Here is an 8,605-nt window from a genome sequence, read left to right on the forward strand (position 1 = left end):
GGCCCCCGCTGGTAACGCTCCTGGGTCGGCGCAAGTCGATTTGGTAGCGGCTAAGCGAGTTACTTCCCGTACGGGACGGTCTACCTTTGTGATGATCCTTAATTGGTGAACGAGGGGTTTTTCCAATGCCCAAGTCCACAACACCTACGGGCTGTTTCCTTTGCAACTGATGGAGCTAGGGGTAGAGAGCCTAACATGAACGGCTGACTTTTCCGGTATGGGGCGAATCCCCGAGGTACGGAACTCCCCTCACGGGGGGTGGTCAATACTACATGTCTCTATCTATGACGGGGAGGCGAACCCCTTGAACAAACCCTTAACCTCTAAGCTGAGAACGCGGCGAAAGAGGTCCCGTGTTTACACGGGCGGTCGGTGGGTCCATCGACCACTAGCGCAAACCTCAGGACACCTGGCGAAATCTTGAGTGGAAAAAGCCTTCTCCCCGGAAAGGGCGTCACCCGGGGAGCGACCATTTTTCGTCCCGACTCGTGGGAACAAACATGGAACAATTAAACAAAACTAAAACTAAAACGAAGAAGGAAGGAGAAAAGAAAGGAAAGAAAGGAGGAGGGAAGACGAAGGCGAAGAAAGATAAAACCCAGGCACACAGGGACGAAGCTAGTGCCTGGGAAGACGTAACAGATTCGAGTGACTGGCACTCTGATATGGACTTGGACGAAGTCGAGGTAGATGACGTGCTGGCAAAGGTCATGCAGGAGCAGGGAAGAAGAATAAGGGAGAGAAATATGAAGGCAAGGCAGGAAATAGAAAAGAGGAAGCGGGACAAGCTTGCCCCTTCCAGCGACTCGGGCTCCGAGTCGCACAAGATAGAAAAGAAAGAAAAGAAGGACGACGGAGAGGCTGGGTGGGTCAGACCCCCAGGCCTCGTCGTCGAAGAAGTCCTGTCGCCTCTCGGCAGACTAAGAAAATTCCTCGGGTCTCTGGGCCTGTCAGAGACCCAACTAAACGACGGCAAAAAGCTCATCGACATACTTGTCGAGGAGCAAAGTGACGAAGTAAAAGCAATATCAGAGTATAGTCTGAACCTGGCAAAGGAGAATAGGGAACTCCAGGCCAAATTAACAGCCCTAAGTGAGGAAATCTCAGTAAGGGAAAAATTGAACGAGCTGTCTAGCAAGCTAGACAGCCTTATGTCCGAGAAGAGTTGCGGCAAAGAGGTCCCGACCTCCAAGCCAATGCTCTACTCGGAGATAATTAAAGCAAATAAGACGACGAGAATGGTGGCCAAGAAGACCACCATTAAGCAACCCCGACCAACGGCAACCATCTACCCTGCAAAGGGTAGTAAAATAAAGAGCAGCGACGAGACGAAGAAAGTCCTGTCGGATTGTATAAATAAGACAGAGCAAAAGATAAGGATTCGGAACCTGAGGAAACTCGGGAACCACGGAATCCTAATAGAAACAGAATCGGCTAAGGACCTTGAGCAAGTCCTTAGCAACAAGAAACTCAGAGAAAAAGTGGAAATTGGTCCCCTCCCCAAGAGGAGACCAAAAATGATAATATTCGGGGTCCCCTCTGAAACATCAGAGGAGGAACTCCTAAATGCAATACTAAAACAGAACCTCGAACTGGATTCGAAGGAAAAACTTGAAGAGGAGTTCAAACTCCTCTTCAAAACAGGAAGAAAAGACTGGGAAACCACCAACTGGGTGGCCGAGGTATCTCCGGAAACCCGGAAAATCCTGCTGAGCAGGAACCGGGTTTTCGTAGGATTCCAAGCATACGGCATTAAAGATTTTATTACGGCGAGTCGATGCTACAAATGCCAAGCATTTGGGCACGTCTCAAAACATTGTAAGGCCCTAACTGACACGTGCGGGCACTGTGGAAAAGATGGGCATACGTTTAAGGTATGCCCAAAATTACAAGAGAAACCTACCTGCATTAACTGTAGGCGAGCAGGAAAACCAGCCAACCATGGGCTTAGGGACAAGAGTTGTCCGGCGTATAAACATGCCATAGAGCAATGCCTTAGTCGCACGGACTTCGGCAACGAGAAATAAGGCTCAAATGAGAGACGAAGGCAAAACCAACCCTGACGATCCATCGCAGGTAATACCCAGGTATTCGAGATCGTAGGGTTTAACAGGCAAGTACGGATACCATACCGTCGCCGCAACCTGCTAGAGACCGAGCGCTAAGCTGGTAACTCCGCCTCCTCGTGGCCCCCGCTGGTAACGCTCCTGGGTCGGCGCAAGCTGATTCGGTAGCGGCTAAGCGAGTTACTTCCCGTATGGGACGGTCTACCCTTGTGTTGATCCTTAGGTGGTGAACGAGGGGTTTTTCCGAGTCCGAGTCCACAACACCTACGGACACACCCTTCGCGGTGATAGAGTTAGAAAGTTTAGGCCACGCAGTGGCCGACCTTTCCGGTATGGGGAAATACACCGAGGTACGGAACTCCCCTCACGGGGAGTGGTCAATACTACATGTCTCTATCTATGGCAGCTTAGTAACTCCCACTGTGCATGTGCGGAAATACTGGCTCCCGGTTCCTCATTCTATGTAGCATCGTGTTACTTTCAACACTGCGAAGAGATTGAGAAACATCTCAGGCACCTCGAGATGGTGTTCCGCTCCCTGAGAGGGCAGAGACTGTTAGTATCGTTAGATGCCAACGCGCGGTCGTCACTCTGGGGCCCGCAGAGTACCGACGATAGAGGAGCCCAACTCGAATCCCTCGTCGCAGCGTTTGGCATGGAAGTGGTGAACGACGTTGCCCAACCACCAACTTTCTGGACGCCACGAGGTTCGTCATTCATCGACGTTACTCTGGCGTCGCCTTCCATGTCCCGATTCATCCGGGGATGGAATGTCAGGTGCGACTGGACAACTAGTGACCACAATGCTGTGGACATCAGGCTGAGACTGCCAAAAGCCTTAGCGGCGGAACGGAGTGCCGCGAACAACCGATTCGATGTTCGTCGGGCCGATTGGGAACGGTTCGCCGAAAGCCTGGCCGATCTCTCTCGATCGACGCTGGACAATCTTAGACTGGAGTCCGCTGAAGAAGTAGAGAGAATGGCAGAGACGCTCACAGGCACCATCATTGATGCCTGCACCGCGTCGATGCCTCGCAAGCGAAAGTTTAGAAGGTCCAACCCGTGGTGGACAAGAGAGCTAACAAAGCTCAAGAAGGCCGTATACCGGCGGAGACGTGCCTTCCAGCGGGAAAGATACGAGCCAGCTCGGCTCCACAAAATGCTGGCTTACCGCTCCTCTTTGCGTAAGTACAGCAAGGAGGTGAAAAAGGCAAAGATCGAGAGCTGGCAAAAGTTCGTAACGTCGCACGGGAACTCGGAGCCCTGGGGCATCGTCTACGAGCTCCAGGCGAAGAAACTCCGAGTTGAGAGCGTGCTTAGCACACTCCGGCAAGGCAATAAGTGCACAACAAGTGCAGCAGAGACTGCCAGCCTACTGCTGGAAGCACACGTCCCCGAAGATCGGGAAGACGAAGACACGCGCGAGCAGCGTGAGATTAGAAACAGTGCAAGACTGACACCTAACACAGCACTCTCCTCCCCATTCATCGAGGAGGAGGTTAGGAAAGCAGCAGCCACTTTCCAGAATAAGAAAGCGCCAGGGCCGGACCTAATTGAAGTCTGTGCCCTAAAAGCCGCAGTTAGTACAATTTCCGATCAGCTGGTACGGCTCTTCAACGGGTGCCTTCAGTGGGGCGTCTTCCCTTCAGCTTGGAAGGAGGGCTCGCTTAGAGTCCTGCTGAAGGGAGAAGGAAAAGACGAGAAGGACCCGAAGTCATACCGACCCATCTGCCTCCTCTCAGTCGTAGGAAAACTTTTCGAAAAACTCCTAAAAAGGAGACCAGACCAGACCGCAATGGCGCCAGGGAAGATTTCAGATAGACAATACGGGTTCATGAAGGAGAAGTCGACGGAGCTCGCAATCGTGGAGCTGCGTCGCATGGTAGAGGCAACAGAGCATCGCTACGCAGTAGCGCTGCTCTTCGATATCTCTGGCGCCTTTGACAACGTCTGGTGGCCCCTAGTACTAGACAGTCTTAAACAACGAGGCTGCCCGCGGAACGTTTTCGAAGTAATAGCAAGTTACTTCGACGACCGCAGAGTAAGCCTCACGATAGGAACAGAGAGGATCTCCAAGCGCGCCACTAGAGGATGCCCGCAGGGCTCTGTCCTCGGACCAGCGTGCTGGAACCTCATGTTCGACGGTCTCCTGAGGTTGCTCGAAACCTCAGTTGAGAATAAGTTCATCGCGTACGCAGACGACTTAGTCGTACTCGTAACCGGCAACAGTAGGAGAGACCTAGAGATCGAAGGTCAGCGCATCGTTGACCAGATCCTAGGCTGGTGTAGGGCAGCGAAGCTCGAACTTTCGGCTCGCAAAATAGAAGCCATAGTGCTTAAGAGCAGCTACGTCGGGCTGCAAAGAGTAGGAAGGAGAGGAGGCACGCGCCCAGACAGGAAGCGAAAAGCCATTCGACCTCATAAGGCGAACTTGGCGAGTAGGCCACCGACCATCCGAATAGGAGAAAACGAACAGGGAATTAAATTCAAGTCCGTCGTGCGGTACCTAGGCGTCCACTTCGACAGGAACATGGGTGTCCGAACCCATTGCAAATACTTACGCGACAAGGTCGGGTCGCTTTTCAAGAAATTCGGGAGACTCGCGGGAAAGCGATGGGGATTGAGATTCGGCACCCTCTTCGCGATCTACCGTGGTGTCTTCCTGCCGGTGGTGACTTACGCCGCCGCTGGATGGGCTGACCGGTGTACGGAGCAGGACCTGAGGAGACTCAGGTACACACAGCGCAGAGCACTCGTCGCAGTGACCGGTGCCTATAGATGGGCATCGTGGGATAGCGTGTGTGTAGTAGCTGGTGCAGTCCCCATCGACATCCTGCTGAGACAGCGTAGGGCCCTCTTCGACGTGTGAAGAGGAGAGGACGCCAGGTTCGGGAACATAGTCGCTCGCGCGGGAGACGACGACGCGAGAACACAGCTAGATAGCGAGGCAATCAATGTGTGGCAAGCCAGGTGGACGTCTTCCCGCCTGGGCCGCACAACATACTCCTTCTTTAGCAGCATCGAAGAGCGAATGGCTGCAAGGTGGATGAGACCGAATCACCACGTGACGCAGGTGCTAACTGGTCACGGCGACTTTAGAGCGCGTCTCTTCGCGTACAGAGTTGCCGACAGCAGCGACTGCGTCTGCGGAGACGAGGAGGACACAGTGAGCCATTTTCTTCTCGAGTGCTCACTATTCGACCCGCAGAGAGAGGCTCTGCGGGACACTATTCCTGCCGGCGAGTGGAGATGGCCGGAGATGGCACGCCGCTTCGTGTCGTCTCCAGAAGCATTCTCCGTACTCGCCGACTACTGTCGCGAAGCCCTTTGGCTAAAGGGATATATAGGCTAGGCCAAAAGCGGACAGAAAGGCATGCGAGCGCCTTAGACTAAGATAGTATTCTTGGAGTGTCCACCCGAACTGTGTCGTAGCGCTCGGGCATGGCACGACAGCCCAACAACACTTCGCTGGTAACTGTCGTGTCGGACCCCAATAGGTCCCCCAACTAATGAGAACATTACAATTTCAGCTGCATACTTCAAGGGTCAGAGTGTGCGTGCGAGCGGCACGCAGCGAGTTCGCCTTCCCCTGGTTCCCCGTGAGCGTAGGCGACTGGGTGCGGAGCTATCCTCGCCCAGCCGCCTGCGGCCAAAGAACTCGTCCACCGCATACGTCTCGGTGGCACAGCTGGATTTTTCCATCGCCCCTTCTTCTCGGCAGTGGAGGAGCGAAAGAAGTAGATAAACTTTACTGTTGCGTATGCCTTTACGGCGAGGTCGCATATCCGACGTCACCCTCGAGGTGGCCGGATTTACATTAAATGTCTCTATCTATGGGTCTTATAAGCGTCAGGGACTTATATCATGGTATAACCCTGACGCACCAACCCCTCCTTCACGTGGTAGGACCTGGACACCTTCGGGTGACTAACGGGGCTCTGGTAAGAGAGTTCCTGTGAGAGTTCTCGCCATGCGACAACCGCAGCTCTGGGAAGAGAGCTCTTGCGGAGTTGTCGCATGGCGGGGACCGCGGCTCTCAGAGAGCTCTGCGTGAGTTGTCGCTCTGCGACAACCGCGGCTCTCTCATAAAGAGAGTTCTGGCGGAGTCATCGCTTTGCGATGACCGCGACTCTCGGGGAGCCCATGCGTGTGTTATCGTTCGCGATAACCGCGGCTCTCACCCGGAAGACTCCCCTCTGCCGCGACGACCCACCGGATACATCCGGTGGTATGTTGCAGAACGGGAGAAACGGGGGGCTTACCTTAATCGGTCGGCCTAACGGGGAGGCGAACCCCTTGAACAAACCCTTAACCTCTAAGCTGAAGAACGCGGTGAGAGAGGTCCCGTGTTTTACACGGGCGGTCGGTGGGTCCATCGGCCATTAGCGCTAACCTCAGGACACCTGGCGAAATCTTGAGCGTAAAAGCCTTCTCCCCGGAAAGGGCGTCACCCGGGGAGCGACCGTTTTTCGTCCCGACTCGTGGGAACAATCATGGAATACCTTAAAAACAAAAATAAAAACCAAACGAAAAACGAAGGAGGAAGCAAGGGAAAGAAGAAGGGAGGAAAGGCGAAGGCAAAGGAAGTGAAAAAGACACAAGTGGACAAAGGCAGTGTCCTGAAGCACCCGGACTCCAAGTCTGGGTGCCTACTAAGCAAGACGACAGAGGAGGAGAAGCAAAACTCCAACATGGAGCTAGAAGACAGGACTGACCAAACACATGATGAAGGATGGACATTACAAAGCAGGAAAAGGAAAAAGGGTGGCAAAAACCAGAGTTCCAGTGACTCGGAGGACCCCTCCAAGTCAAAGAGAGAAAAGCCAGGAGACTCGGATTCCGCAAATACAAATGAAAATGGAAACAGGCAAAGAAATGGAAACAAAAATGAAAATGAAAGCGAAAACGAAAGCGAGTCCACTGATGAAAGCGAGTCCGATGAGCCCAGCGACTCTGAAACCAGTCGCGTTTGCGACGACAAAGGGCGCAAGTACAGGGACAGCAGAAACGAAAGTCAGCTACGCGACGACCTCTTAGGCTGCGTAAATGAATGCATAAGAAATTGCAAACATGGCCTCACAAAGGAAGAAATAGCGCGCATGAATAAGATCGCTACCGACCTATTCTTTCAAGTTTAGTCGATGAGATACTTCATCACACAACTGGAAACCAGCAAGGAGGAAGCGATGACCTGCTACAAACAGGAAAACCAAAAAGTCGAGGGATTAGAAAAACAGCTAGCAGCTGAAAGAAAGAAATCCCTTTCCGAGGAGATCACCCAAATCTCCGCAAAACTGGACATCCTAATGTCCGAGAAGAGCTGCGGCAAAGAGGTCCCGACCTCCAAGCCAATGCTCTACTCGGATATTATCAAAGCTAACAAAGCTACGATAATGGTGGCCAAGAAGACCACCATTAAAGAACCAAAACCAACGGCAACCATCTACCCTGCAAAGGGTAGTAATATCAAAAATAGCGAGGAGACAAAGAAAGTTCTGTCGGATTGTATAAATCCGATAGAACAAAAGATAAGGATCAGGAACCTGAGGAAACTCGGGAACCACGGAATCCTCATAGAGACAGAAACCGCTAAGGACCTTGAGCAAGTCCTTATCAACAAGAAACTAAGAGAAAAAGTAGAAATTGGCCCCCTCCCGAAGAGGAGACCAAAAATAATAATATTCGGAGTCCCCTCTGAAACAACAAAGGAGGAACTCCTAAAAGCAGTCCATAAACAAAACCTCGAGCTGGACTCGGAGGAAAAATTAGAAGAGGAGTTTAAACTCCTCTTCAAAACAGGCAGGAAAAATTGCGAAGTCACCAATTGGGTGGCGGAGGTATCTCCAGAAACCCGGAAAATCCTGCTGAGCAGGAACCGGGTGTTCGTAGGATTTAAGGCATACGGACTAAAGGACGTCATAGCGGCGAGTCGATGCTACAAATGCCAGGCATTTGGGCACGTCTCGAAGCACTGCAAGGCCCTAACTGACACATGCGGGCACGGTGCAAAGATGGGCATACGTTCAAGGTATGTCCAAAAATACAAGAGAAACCCACCTGCATAAATTGCAGGAGAGCAGGGAAACCAGATAATCATGGGCTTAAGGACAAGAGCTTTCCGGCGTACAAACACGCCATAGAGCAATGCCTTAGTCGAACTGACTATGGGAATGAGAATAAGGCACAAATAGGGAAATAGAAAGCCTTATAGGCAAAAATCAACCCTGACGATCCATCGCAGGTAATACCCAGGTATTCGAGATCGTAGGGTTTAACAGGCAAGAACGGCTACCATACCGTCGCCGCAACCTGGTAGAGACCGAAGCGCTAAGCTGGTAACTCCGCCTCCTCGTGGCCCCCGCTGGTAACGCTCCTGGGTCGGCGCAAGTCGATTCGGTAGCGGCTAAGCGAGTTACTTCCCGTACGGGACGGTCTACTCTTGTGATGATCCTTAAATGGTGAACGAGGGGTTTTTCCAAGTCAGTCCACAACACCGGACCGACAGACCCTTTGCAGGTGTTTCTAAGGGCTAGAACCCA

Source organism: Halictus rubicundus, unplaced genomic scaffold (assembly GCF_050948215.1).
Source record: "Halictus rubicundus isolate RS-2024b unplaced genomic scaffold, iyHalRubi1_principal scaffold0081, whole genome shotgun sequence".
In the NCBI taxonomy this organism is placed as follows: Eukaryota; Metazoa; Arthropoda; class Insecta; order Hymenoptera; family Halictidae; genus Halictus; species Halictus rubicundus.